The 13,572-nt window shown below is 36.4% G+C and overlaps 1 long non-coding RNA gene across 1 annotated transcript in view; it reads right to left on the bottom strand.

Moving 5' to 3' along the window:
• Window positions 1-1,074: 1,074 nt before the first annotated feature.
• The window catches only part of LOC112657580 (uncharacterized), a 40,932-nt gene continuing 28,434 nt past the window's right edge, over window positions 1,075-13,572 (bottom strand). The window contains exon 3 of the long non-coding RNA XR_003135119.3: window positions 1,075-1,423. This is a non-coding gene — a long non-coding RNA (uncharacterized LOC112657580). The remainder of the gene's footprint in view (window positions 1,424-13,572) is intronic.

Raw genomic sequence — 13,572 nt, 5'->3', positions numbered from 1 at the left:
AGAAGTTAAATCACACTCTATTCTGATAGTTATGTCACCCTCAGTTTTTCTGGGATATGTGTGTGTGTGTGTGTGTGTGTGTGTGTGTATTTTAAAGTTGTAGCTATCCACTCTTTGATGCCATAATAAAGAGATTAGAGCCAGCCAAATGCACTTTGGTCCAAGGCTTTAGAAGATGATACCAAGGGGGAGCCAACCTGACTAAGATAACAACTCCGTAGGGCAGCATTATCTGTCAGCTCATTATTAATGTCTTTATAGTCCTGCTTGAAATTTCAGTAACTCTTCTAATCAGTCTCAGAAGTTATCTATGAGGTCTGAACAAAGCAGCAGAGGAAACAATGTGAACATTTTATGATGGCTGCTTTCTCCTAGAATGCATAATTGGACTTTAGTTTCGCACTCCCAGTCATTGAAAGATGGACACGAAGAGATCAGTCGTTGAGATTAATAGCTGAATATGTATATACATGTAAGCTAAGTAGCCACAGATTTTGTGGGGAAGAGATTTTAGTCCATGTATGCCATATGAAAAAGTAACCCAATATACCTTCCTGCTATCTTAGAAAGGCAATGCTAGAGATTACATTAGAGAGAGGGAGAAAAAAAGAGAAAGAGAGAGAAGGCAGGGAAAAATGATTAACAGAAAAGGAAAGGGATCATGTAACTTCTAAGTTATTGTCCCCTTGGCCTTGATGCTTACAACAAAATAACGTACTTTACTGTACAGAATAAACGCAACAAAAAGGAGGAGGAGTGGAGAGCTCCTATGAATGATCAAGATGGTAAATCCCTATCATTTTAGTATTTTTTCCTTCTGTTAAAGCCATATAATAGGGGTATGATTTGCATACAGCAAAATGTAGCAGAATGGGGGAGAAAGTCTCAAAGGATTAAAATTATATTCACTTATAGTAAAAAAAAAAAAATAGAGAAAAGTACACTGTGACCAAATATATCAGGGTAATAAATACTAGGGTAGAGGGTAAGTTTTCATTTAAACCTGCTTTACTCTTACACAAATATATACATTGACCTGGGAAGAAAGAAATGAAAACTCATAACCTCTCTAGATCAGACAGACATCTTTACTGAGTTAGCATCAAGAAAGAAAGGCCAAAAAGCTTTTTTAAAAAAGAAAGGCTGAGCGAAAGCATTTCTCCTGTGAGTAAATAAATACTATATTAATCACATTTCATGAAACCGCTCAGTATCATAGAGAGAAAATGCCTTTGGTGAAGGGCTTACTTGGCAAATGATACTTAGAAATGTTAAATGACTTATGGAGACAACTTTTCTCTCCCTCACTAAAATAACTGAAACTGTAGAAGGGACCTCTGAGAAGTTAAGAAGTGATCATGCCACAAAGATATCTTGGTTGCCCAATATGGGTCACAGAGATCCAGGAAAGGGTGGTCCAAATCTGAAAGTAAAAGAGAAAAGAAAAACTATCAACATTGCATTTTCTTGGAATAGTGAATCTTTCTTAAACTATTTAGGTAAATTGAAAGAATACTATAATTAGACAGACTTAGCTCAAAGGAGATAATTTGTCCCATGAGGTACTGTTACCTTAATGGGTAGAAATCATTGGCAACATTATTAACATCTCGGCCACTGTGAGATATGCTAAGAGAATTTTAGCATCCATGTTTCATACTAGCAACACTTTCATCTTGGTTTTTCAGATACCATGACAGTAGTTTTGATAGTCATAATTTCTAGGCAAGGAAAAGACTGTCTAACCAGACATTTTGAAAAACACACAGCTTCAGCATGGCTTTTATTACATTCACTTCCCTCTTCCACTTCAAACTCTGCTCCAAACCAGCCAAAGCAGTAAGTGCCCAGAGCAATTCCAGTATTGGTGATCAAGGACAAATGCCTAATAGTTTTCATTCCAGAACACCTTTCTATCAACAGCTTTATATACACAGATAACAACTGAAATCAACATACCAGAAGTTCAAACATTAACGTGAATAAGAATTATGTAAACAGAATTCATCAACTCTCCCTATAATCAGGGCCCTTTCTCAACCTTCCAATTACCATCAACAGCAGATTCCCCTCTCCTCCTGTCTTGATTGCCCTTCATAATGAATCACACACCTGTCTAATCCTCCTCAGAAACAAAATGGGGCCTATGAATGACCTGCATCCACTCATCTTAAGTGGTTGTTAAAATACACATTGCTGTGCCCCACTCCAGACCTGTTAAAGCTGAAGAATATCCCTGGAATCTGCATGTTAGAACATTCTACTGGATGCTCTTCTATATATCCCAGAGTTTCAAAATCATCCATCTGAATCTTGGTTTTCAATTACTCCTGCCACTTCTTTAGTCTGAATTCTTATCACTACATATCAAGAAGCTGATATAATAGTCTGGCAGTTTATCTCTCTGCCTGGAGAGCCTTCTTTAGTACCCTCTGCCTATCACTATGCACAAATCTCAGCATTCTTTTTGTCATAGACCCTTTCTGCTCAAAATTCTTAACAACTGATTTTTTTTTTATCATATTTCAGGACAAATCCAAACTTCCCAGCTAAGCATTTAAGGATGTCTATGAAGGAAACTTAGTGTATGTCTGGTCCACTGGTATTTCTCATGGTTCCACTCTGGGATCCCCTCTAATCAGTTCTGATCAAGTAGACTCCAACCTTATTTCTTGCATGTCCTATTCTTCCCATATCCACATCATTTATCTTTCTCTTTATATGCTCCAAGGCTCTCCCTAGTTTTCCAAAATCTAGTTTTCTGAGAAGGAAATACAGGATTGCCTTCTCTAAAGTGGTAGGGAATATACTAAAATGCCATGAGTTACTAGACAGATTTTAAAAATCCTAGTAGCACTAATTGCTAGTATGTAATTTGGAGAAAATTTATCTAATAAATGTGAACCAATGTACCAAATATTTGGTACATTATAAGAACTCAATGAAGACTAATTTTTTTTATCACTCTATCACTTATTGGGTAGTGGAGCAGTCATGGCCTTTGTGTGTTATCTTTCTATGTAATCTATTTTTGCTGAAAATAGGCTCTCATTTTCATGCGAAACCTACTACACACGGTCCAGATAGAGCTGACCTCTCCCTATTATCACTACAACTGAGGGGTTCACATGACATAAGGCCAGCAAATCAGAGTATTCCACCCAGCACCCCACCCCACCCAACACACACACATATATGCCAAACATCAGTGCCTGGCTGAGGGATGGGCATTTTCCTGTCAGTTAGCTCAGTCCCTGACAACTTTGCTGGACCCTGAAAAGTAGACACTAATCATTGAAACTGGCTATGCCATTGAAGTAAGCTTACAGATATAGCAGTCCAGCTCTGCTACCGTGTTAGAAAAACTGCCTCCAAATTAAATCAACTAAGAGTCAGTGGAGAGAGGTGATGTCCTGATAGTATCATTTTTATCCCTGAATCCATCATACCTGAGATGCAGTTGTAAACTTTCATTTATAGGAGCCAATGAATTTCTTTTGGAAAGAAATAGTTTCCACTAGTTTTCTATCACTTTTATACAAGAGAGCCCTGACTGACACAGAAATATCAGGAAGTAAAATGCTGCTAGTAACAGAATGTAAAATGTGAGAGGATGGAGTTAACATAGATGAGGATCTGGGAATTCAAGGGAATACCTGGATGAGACATTGACTTCCCTCTCTTAGCTTCAGGGATAAGTGCATTTTTGGATCTAAGTCTAATACTTCCACTGGCAGGCAGTGCATTTTGAAATGATTCATGCAAAGGAAGTTTGTTGTTGAGCCGTCAAGAAATAAATGGTAGTGGGGTATGATAATCATAGGTTTTGTCTGTCCATCCTGTTTTTTCTCATTCTCTTGTTGTTTACAGTCTGTCTTTTCATGGAAATTTCAATTTATGACTCTTTTCATCCCATTCTCACTTTCTGTGCAGATGAGCACATGACCCAAGATGGGCCAGAGTACCTAATACCTGCTCACAAGATACTCTGGGATGGTATAGGATCTAGTTCAGACCAATCACAACCTTCATTGCAACTTTACCTGCAAATAACAGAAAAGAGTCATTTCCTTCCTCTCTCCCTTCTTTCCTTTTTCTATTTTTCTTTCTCTTTTTCTTTCTTTCTAGTTGACACACATGTTACATGAGTTTCAGGTGCACAATGTAGTGATTCAACAAGTGTATACATTATGCTAAATTCACCAAGTGTAGATATCTTGTATCATAATACACTGCTATTACAGTATCATTGACTGTATTCCTTATGCTGTGCCTTTTATTCCCGTGATTTATTCATTCCATAACTGGAAGCCTGTATCTCTCACTTCTTTTCACCCATTTTGCCCAGCCCCCTACCTCCCTCCCCTCTGGCAAACCTCAGTTTATTCTTTCCATTTATGAGTCTGTTTTTGTTTTTTGTTTGTTTTAATTTTTAGATCCCATATCTAAGTGAAATCATATGATATATGACTTTCTTTGGCTTATTTCACTTAGCATAATACCCTCTAGGTTCATCCATGTTGTCTCAAATGGCACAATCTCATCTTTTTTATGGCTATACAATATTCCATAATATTATGGAATTTTTTTGCTACAGAATATTCCAAAATATGTACATATACATATATATATATTCTAACATATATATAATATTCTATATATGTACATACTGATAGACACATGGATTGCTTTCATAACTTAGCTATGGTAAATAATACTGCAATAAACATAAGGGTGCATATAATCTTTTCAAATTAGTGCCTTCATTTTCTTTGGGCAAATACCCAGTAGTGGAATTATTGGATCATATGGTAGTTCTATTTTCAATCATTTGAGAAAAAACTTTTTCCATAGTGGCTACAACAGTGTATAATCTCACTAATAGTGTGAAAAAGTTCCCTTTTCTCCATCTCCTCACCAACACTTGTTTCTTTTCTCTTTGATACTGGCCATATCTGACTGGTAGAAGATAATATCTCATTATGGTTTTAATTTGCATTTCCCTGATGAATAGTGATGCTAACCATATTTTCATGCATCTCTTGGCCATTTGTATGTCTTCAAGGCATGTGCTTTTGATTGAAACTGTTTGCTATAAAGATAATATGAATTTAAAACTTCCCTCCAATAGCCAACTCTACCACTAATCAGGAAGACATTGCCTGAGATTAAAGCTATTATAGAAGAAAGACGAGATGATGGATGAGGAGAGAATAAGTGACCTCAGGGCATCCATTTAGCCAAAAGGTAGCTCTACTCCCTATGCTTCTCAGTTATGTAAACCAATAAATCCATTTTCCCCAAACTAACTAGATTAGGACTTTTGTCATTTGCAACTAAGAGTCCTGAATAATACATTTGGTCAGTACTCACATGTCACCTTATAAATGTTCTCTAGCTTTTTCATACGTACATTCTTTCTGATTACACAATAATACCTTTAAGGAAAAGACACCATGTGATTAATTTCTTTTTTAAATTGTGTAGTTCCAATAGAAAATTACAGCTCCAATACAAAATTAAATGGAAATTTAGAGAGAAAGTCAACAAATTAGTTTATAGTAGAATAAAAACCTACAGTCACCTGTTTCTTTCAGTTTTATGGCCATATTTAATTATTTTCCTCCAAAAGTACTTAAGGGTACACCATTCCAGGCAAAATGTCATACAAATAACTGAACAGAGCTGGCTTCCAGGCACTTAGCAGCTTTTCAGAGGTTTTTAGCTTTTATGTTAAAGGCCCATTTCAAACACTATACTTCTTGTTACATACAAAGTGTTCCAAACTCACAAAACTGAACAAGCTAGCAATAGTTACAGTACCATCATGAGTGTCACGTGACAACCTTTTCCCATGTCATTAAAAGCATGAATTCCAACAGCAGTATTAATAGTCCATCTCTCATTCTTCTATCATGATTTCAAAAGTATTTACTTCTGTGACTCTAATCTCTTATAATACTCTTGGTTTGATGATTATTAATAACCAAAGGTCCACTACTAAATATTTGTGAACTTAGTGGGATCAAAAACATTCCAATTTTGTTTTCCAGCCCATTTACTGCTAAACACACCACATTAAGTCAAAATGGCTTAAGGAGATCTACAATCTGCCCAATTCCTCTTTTCTTTTTCCTCTTTTATACTCACTTAGTTGAATTTAAAATATATTTCCATGATACAGGCTCCTATAAACAAGGGTATGATTAGAACATTGAAAAATTCTTGTTCTGTCTTCATATAGACACTAAATAATAAACGACTTGGGAAGTTTGATACTCTATCAGTCAGGGTCCCCAGCAGGACACAGAATTAATCTGCAGGTGATTCATATAAAGAGACTGGTGAAAGGAGTCCTTTAAAATGTGAGAAGTGTGGGTAGAGATAAGAGAATAAACAAGGGATAGAGAGGCACTCAGAGGCCAGCATTACTGGAAAGTCATCACCACCATAAGCACCGGAGAGACTACAAAAAAAAAAAAAAAAAAAAAGCCCATTACCTGAACCCTAGAGAGCTGAACTTTAGAGAAGGGGCCACATGAGGAAGCTGTGGTGATGGGGAAACATAGAAATTGCCAGAAATGATCAGAGTGGGGGTCAGAGGAAAGAAATATTCTAGCCTCCCTCCTTCCGCTCTCTAGTCACCTGCTAATGTCTCTCGTCAATGAAATGTGACTGGGAGCAGCTGACAAGGAGACCCAGGAAAGGAAGCAATCCACAGAGGACACTCTTGTGGGGGCACAGAGCTGAGCAGAGACAGAGATGTGGATCAAGGGGATGACCATGGACAAAGAGAGAATAACCAGATATCAAGTGTAATCATGACCTACTGGAATATTCAAGTCATTCCCCAAATTTAATTTTACCCACTGGCTAATATTTGGCAAGATTAATGCTCCTTTTCCCTATACTGGTGTGGAGAACTTGGAAAATTTAAGTCTTTTGTGTATTTTAGTAACCAGCTTCTTTTCTCTTGTTCCTTATATTCCGAAAGACAATTCTGACTTCCTATTTTGAATATTTTCTCGCTCAAAGTATGTTACTTTGCTTCGTATCTTCGAAACTTTGTAAGGCAGAATATTTGTATTCTTTAATCAATGCATTGACCATTTACCTCCCCTCTCCCACCAGCAAAAATAAAAAAGACTTTACCCTAAGCTGAATTATCTGGACAGAGCATTTATATTAGGGAACTGATGGAGAACTCCAAGGCTAAATAGTCTGTGGCCAGGAATCTTTGGGGATTTTTTTTTCACTCAGTTCAATTCATTAAACATTTAATCAACAGTATTTAACAGACACAGAATGTTGTCCTTAAACTACATATGCTTTTGAAAAAGGGACAGGTAATCCTTAGCAGAATAATAGTGTGATCCCACAAGTAGTGTCTTGAAGTGTAGAACTGAAAAAAGATATTGGTTAGTAGATTACTAGAAAAGTGACTGAAGGAAAAGGGAGGGGAAAAGGACATAAGCTTAACAATGAAATATCATTTCTATGGATTTTTCCTTAAATTCCAACAGTGTCCTCACTTGCTGGATTATATTGCCTTGGCACTTTGATCTTCTCCCCAGATTATATCCCTGAGCCTACTATAGCAAACAAAATAATTCTTCTGACATAACAAGACATATAAAAATGCGATGAAATAGGGAGTACAGACACTAAGATGTGAAATAGCAATGCCGATGGCCCAAAGGTTTACAAATTGCTTTCCAGAGTTTGCATCACAGCAATTTTCACTCACTTTGAAGGTTTCTCAAGGGCAAAGAATGTTTTCCTCTCCCAGCAAACAATTCCACTTGCAGCAGGAATAAGGTGTACTGTGTATATCCAGACACCAAAGCTAATAAAGCAAACCTGATAAGAGGAGGTTTGGAATTGAATCTCTTCCAAATGATCTTGTTCTCCCCACTGGGGAAGAAGTACTTAGTGTATAAGGCACACATTAGCAGACTATGCATGCAGAACTCATCAGTTTAAAAAAAGGCTTTAAATGAATATCAGAAATCTGAAATTAAAAAAGAAACATTGATAAAGGCTCTGCATTCTTTTCTTATTCACTTCAACATTAATATGGAGAATGTTTCACTTGCCTTTGCTTCTTCATTTCAAACATTAGAAGTCCAGTTCTATAAAGAAGGATAATAAAGATGCTTGCTAGTTAATGCTGCTGAAGCACTATGAGGGATTGTTTGAAAGACAATTTTAAGGTGAACATTACTGTTATTTGGGCAATGCTTAGTTATTCTCTAACATAATCAGTGGAGAATTCCCTCATAAAGATGCTCACATGACAGTAGACTAGGCCCCACTTTAGCAAACATGGAAAAGTGAAATTGGTCCAAATATAACTCATGCTGGGAAACAGCTATGGCAAAGTGAAAATGTGAAAATGATCAGATTAATAAAAACAGCACATGCCACATGTATTTCTGTGTAATACCTCTACTGGCAAGATGGAATACAACAGAAAATCCAAAATAAACTAATTTTGCACAAGGTTATAAGGCACAGATTCTGAATCCTCATTTTGGATATCATGTATTAGGCCACTATCAAATAACATAGTTTTGCTTTTTTTTTTCTTCTTAAGAACTGCATGGACAATAACACACAGAAACTTCCTTAGCATATACTCACTACTTTTAGCTATAGAGGAGTGGATAATGGCATTTCTTGAAGAAAGAATGTGATGATAAGCTTCAGTATAATATTGCCTGGTACATATAACCGATAATCACAGACAAATAATTTTAGATCACTATTATCCAATGAACAGCAAACTAAAACATCCATTAGATGTCCTTTTTGTACCAAATAGATTGGAAAACATTTCAAAGATCAATAATATCCAGTGTTGGTGAGGGTGTGGGAAAACCAACATTTTTATACCCTGTATCTGCCCTAAGGGAAGGGGAAAGGGAGGCAAAAGTGGGAAATTCATGTTAAAACCCTTAAAGATATGTGCACTCTTCCTCAAGAATTTCATTGCTAGGATTTTATGTAAAGGAAATGATCATTCACATGTCCAAATGTCTAATGTTTGAAAGTTGTTTATAATAACAACAAAAAAATCATAAACATAAATGAGTAAGTGAGAACATGGACTTTTTATTCTTAGTACTTATATTTGCAAGAAGAATGTGCTATTTTCCTACCCAGAAAAAAAATATGATTTATTTGGGAAAGTATGAAGGAAATATGGTGATAATGCAAAAATTACAACAGAAGGAAGTGAAGGGAAGGAAGAGAGGGAAGGAGAGAGGGGTGGAGGGAGGGAGGGAGGGAGAGAAGAAGCGCTTCTTCATTTAGAAGCATATGAAATTAAATCACATGAGCTAAACAGTGCATATCTGACCAGAGAGAGACTTGAGACATGTCAGATTACAAGACCCAGAACCTGGGTCTCCCAATTTTATACCACACACTCTCAGCTTCATCACACTCCTATTCTAATTCATTTACCCTATCATCTATTTATCAATCATCTAAATACCTACTAATCCACCTACAGATTATCTATTTGGCTTGTTACTTATTTACTGACTTTCCTCTGGAACTTCCCTCAACCATCTTAATTTGGTCCCAACCGTCTTCCATCCTCACCAACCTCCACAAAGTAAGACTTAAAGTTTTGGTGAAATGGAACTGTGCATTTTAAAAACAATTATAGGGACACCTGGGTGGCTCAATGGTTGAGTGTCTGCCTCTAGCTCAGGGCATGATCCTGGGGTCCTAAGATCAAGTCCCACATCAGGCTCCCTGAGAGGAATCTGCTTCTCCCTCTACCTATGTCTCTGCCTCTCTCTGTGTGTCTCTCAAGAATAAATAAAGTAAATCTTTTTAAATACATACATACATACATACATACATACAAAAACAATTATAAGCATGATATGAAGCCATTGCAGATATCTGGCAGGGGCTATAAAAGATCAAAATTAGTATGTGACTAGTAAGTGGGTTAGAATAAGGACAGGAGTAGGAGTGGAAGAGACAAAAAAGATCCATCAGAAGGTGACTGCCTGCCATCAGCTAAGCATAAGATATGCACTGACATGCAAGAATTTATACACAATAGTATGAGGAATATCATAAGGGATTACACACATGCATGAGTGATGAACACTGGCACACAAGTTTGTATCAAGTGTCTACCTCACTGGCATTCTGCCTCTAACAAAGCAGTAGTAAAAAATTAATTAATTAATTAAAAGTCACTTTCTGGGATGGCTGTGTGGCTCAGTCAGTTGAGCACCTGACTCTTGTTTTCAGCTCAGGTCATGATCTCAGGGTTGAGAGATTGAGCCCCATGTCAAGTTCTGCACTCATTGGAGAGTCTGCTTGAGATTCTCTCCCTCTGACCCTCCCCCAGCTTGCATTTTCTCTCTCAAATAAATATATATTGAAAAAAAAAATCATTTTCTTTCATCTGGTATGTACCAGAGCATGTAGCTAGCCATTCTACTTTTTCTATCTCTAATCTAGCTTTAAATGCTAGATATATTATCTCCAATTTACAGAGAAAGAAGTTGAAGCTACTAGAGGTTAAGATATTTGCTAAAGATCACATAACTAGCAAATGGCAAAGTTGGATTAAAATTTGGCTTAAAAAAATAAAAATAAAAAAATAAAATAAAATTTGGCTTAGACCCAAAGCCCTTCCATTGTGCCACACTTCCTTCCCATGACCTAGCCCAAAAGTTTAGAGATATTGATCTCCTGACTTCCTTTGATAATCTGCTTTTCATGAATTAATATAATGAGTCTTGAATGTTTTTTTATTTTTTATTTTCATTAAAGTATTAATGTTGAAAAAATACTTGAGCACATACAATTTCCATGTTCCCCAGGGAACTCAAATTCACTTTCTGGTGAATTTGGTAAAAATTAAAGTAAGTAAAAAAGTAAAGTAAAAAGTAAAAAAATTTTACTGGTAAAAATCCTTCCCGGGGTCTAGCCAGTTCTGTATATACAGTAAGAATGAAATGACATATGTTGGGTGAGTAGCACCTCCTTGTACTTACCTTAAAATCACCTATTCAAGATTCAAACTAAATCCTAATTTTGTCTTTTCTTCTTATCCATTCCTTCAAGTTTACAGTTGACAAATTCTATTTACCCTCCCAAGACTGAGGAGTCCTAGATTTTTCAATACTTCCTTATCAAAAGCTGCTCTATTATCTTCTTTTCAGTATATTTTCCTTCATAAGCTTTGCTTTCCTTTTATAACATATTAGGACCAGAACTTCATGCAGTCTGTCACATTTTATATAAGAGCAAACCTTAAAAAAAGGCAGGAATAAGAAAATTCCTAAAGTATCTAAAATCTATCAAGAACTTATCAAACTCAACACCCAAAAAACAAATAATCCAGTTAAGAAATGGGCCTAAGACAAGAATAGATATTTTTCCAAAGAAGACATCCAGATAGCTAACAGACAAATGAAAAGATGCTCAATATCACTCATCATCAGGGAAAAACAAATCAAAAACTACAATGAGATACCACCTCACACCTGGTAGAATGGCTAAAGTTAACAACAAAAGAAACAACAAATGTTGGCTAGGATGCAGAGAAAAGGGAAGCCTCTTACACTATTGGTAGGAATGCAAACTGGTGCAGCCACTCTGGAAAACAGTATGGAAATTCCTCAAAAAGGTAAAAATCGAGCTATCCTATAACCTAGCAATTTACACTACTAGGTATTTACCCAAATGATACAAAACTACTGATTTGAAGGGACACATGCACCCTGATGTTTATAGCAGCATTATCAACAATAGCCAAATTATGGAAAGAGACCAAATGTCCATCAAGAGATGAATAGGTGAATGAATACCACATCAAGAGATGAATGCCACATCAAGAAGAGGTGGTATACATATATGAATATTAGTCAGCCATCAAAAAGAATGAAATCTTGCCATTTGTAATGCTGTAGATAGAGCTAGAGCATATTATGCTAAGTGAAATAAGTCAGTCAGAGAAAAGAGAAATACCATACAATTTCACGCATGTGTGGAATTTAAGAAACAAAATAGATGAACATATGGGAAAGGAGAAATAAAAATAGAGGGAAGCAAACCATAAAGAGACTCTTAATGATTGAGAACTCTTAATGATTGAGAACAGGGGAGGTAGGTTAAGAGATGGACTAAATGGGTGATGGGTATTAAGTGGGGAACTTGTGATGAGCATTGGGTATTATATGTAAGTGATTTAAATAAAAACTTGAAACAAAAAAAAAGAGAAAATTCCTAAAAAACATTTTGAGTAAATATTTGAGACAGAAGGTAATTCAGCATCTCAAGTGTTCAATTAGCTGTTCTTCCTAAGAAATATAAAAGCAATCCTAAAAATTCAATTATCTTTCTTACCATAATTTGCACTGTGGAAAAATATGAACTCCCTTGCAACAATGTTCCAGATATAATATCATTTTTTGCATTAGATGCCCTTATGAAAGACCTGACTTCTGATCTGAGGTAAGTTTTAGAAAGGCAAAGCTCCATACTTCCATTTGCTGGTGTGCATTATAGCAGTAGTGACATTGTTCTGAAGTCAGTAGCTGTTGCAGCAATTCTCTGTTCAACAGAAAACCTCTTGATGGAAACAGAAGAAGCAGCAATTTTGCAGTTCATTTCTGTGGTGTGACTTTATTTATTTATTTATTTATTTATTTATTTATTTATTTTTAGAAGATTTTATTTATTTATTCATGAGAGACACAGAGAGAGAGGGAGAGGGGCAGAGACACAGGCAGAGGTAGAAGCAGGCTCTATGCAGGGAGCCCAATGCAGGACTCCATCCTGAGACTCCAGGACCACACCCTGGGCTAAAGGCAGGCTCTAAACCACTGAGCCACCCAGGGATCCCCTGTGGTGTGACTTTAAAAGTCAGTTCCTCCGAATGATTTTATAAGCTATTTAATACTTGGCAATAAATCCCTTCATATTTTAAACTAGTTAGAGTAGATTCAGTTCTCTGCACCTGAATGAATTTGGAGTGGGAGATGTTTTAGGTTTTGTTGTTTTTAGCCTAATCCATGGTCAGCTAAAAACAGTTAGGCTTCTTGTTATTAGAGCTTGAATGTTTTTATCTGTATATTTAACCATTAGAGTAAAATATAAAGATCATATCTGAAGTACTTTTTCTCTGAAATATTTTTTTTAAAGATTCATTTATTTATTCATGAGAGACACACACAGAGAGAGGCAGAGACACAGGTAGAGGGAGAAGCAGGCTCCATGCAGGGAGCCCGACGTGGGACTTGATCCCAGGTCTCCAGGATCACACCCTGGGCTGAAGGCAGCACTAAACCGCTAAGCCACCCGGGCTGCCCTGAAATATTTTTAAATGTAGTTAATTCTTTATGTTGCTAGTTGCTGTTTCAAAATTCAAAATGGGGCAGGGGGGAGGGACTGTAGAAATCTACTTCCAGAGCTCTGAATTTTCTTCCCAGAATTTATGCATTTCTTACTGTGAGCTCTGTCTTACAAACAAAATCACCTTGAATTTTCTTCAAGTGAATGTTGAGATGGAACAGGAAGGGTACCATTCAGCCT

This window comes from Canis lupus, chromosome 8 (genome assembly GCF_003254725.2).
Source record: "Canis lupus dingo isolate Sandy chromosome 8, ASM325472v2, whole genome shotgun sequence".
Taxonomy (NCBI): Eukaryota; Metazoa; Chordata; class Mammalia; order Carnivora; family Canidae; genus Canis; species Canis lupus.
The sequence above is the reverse complement of the archived record's forward strand: the minus strand, read 5'-3'. Positions and strand labels throughout refer to the sequence as shown.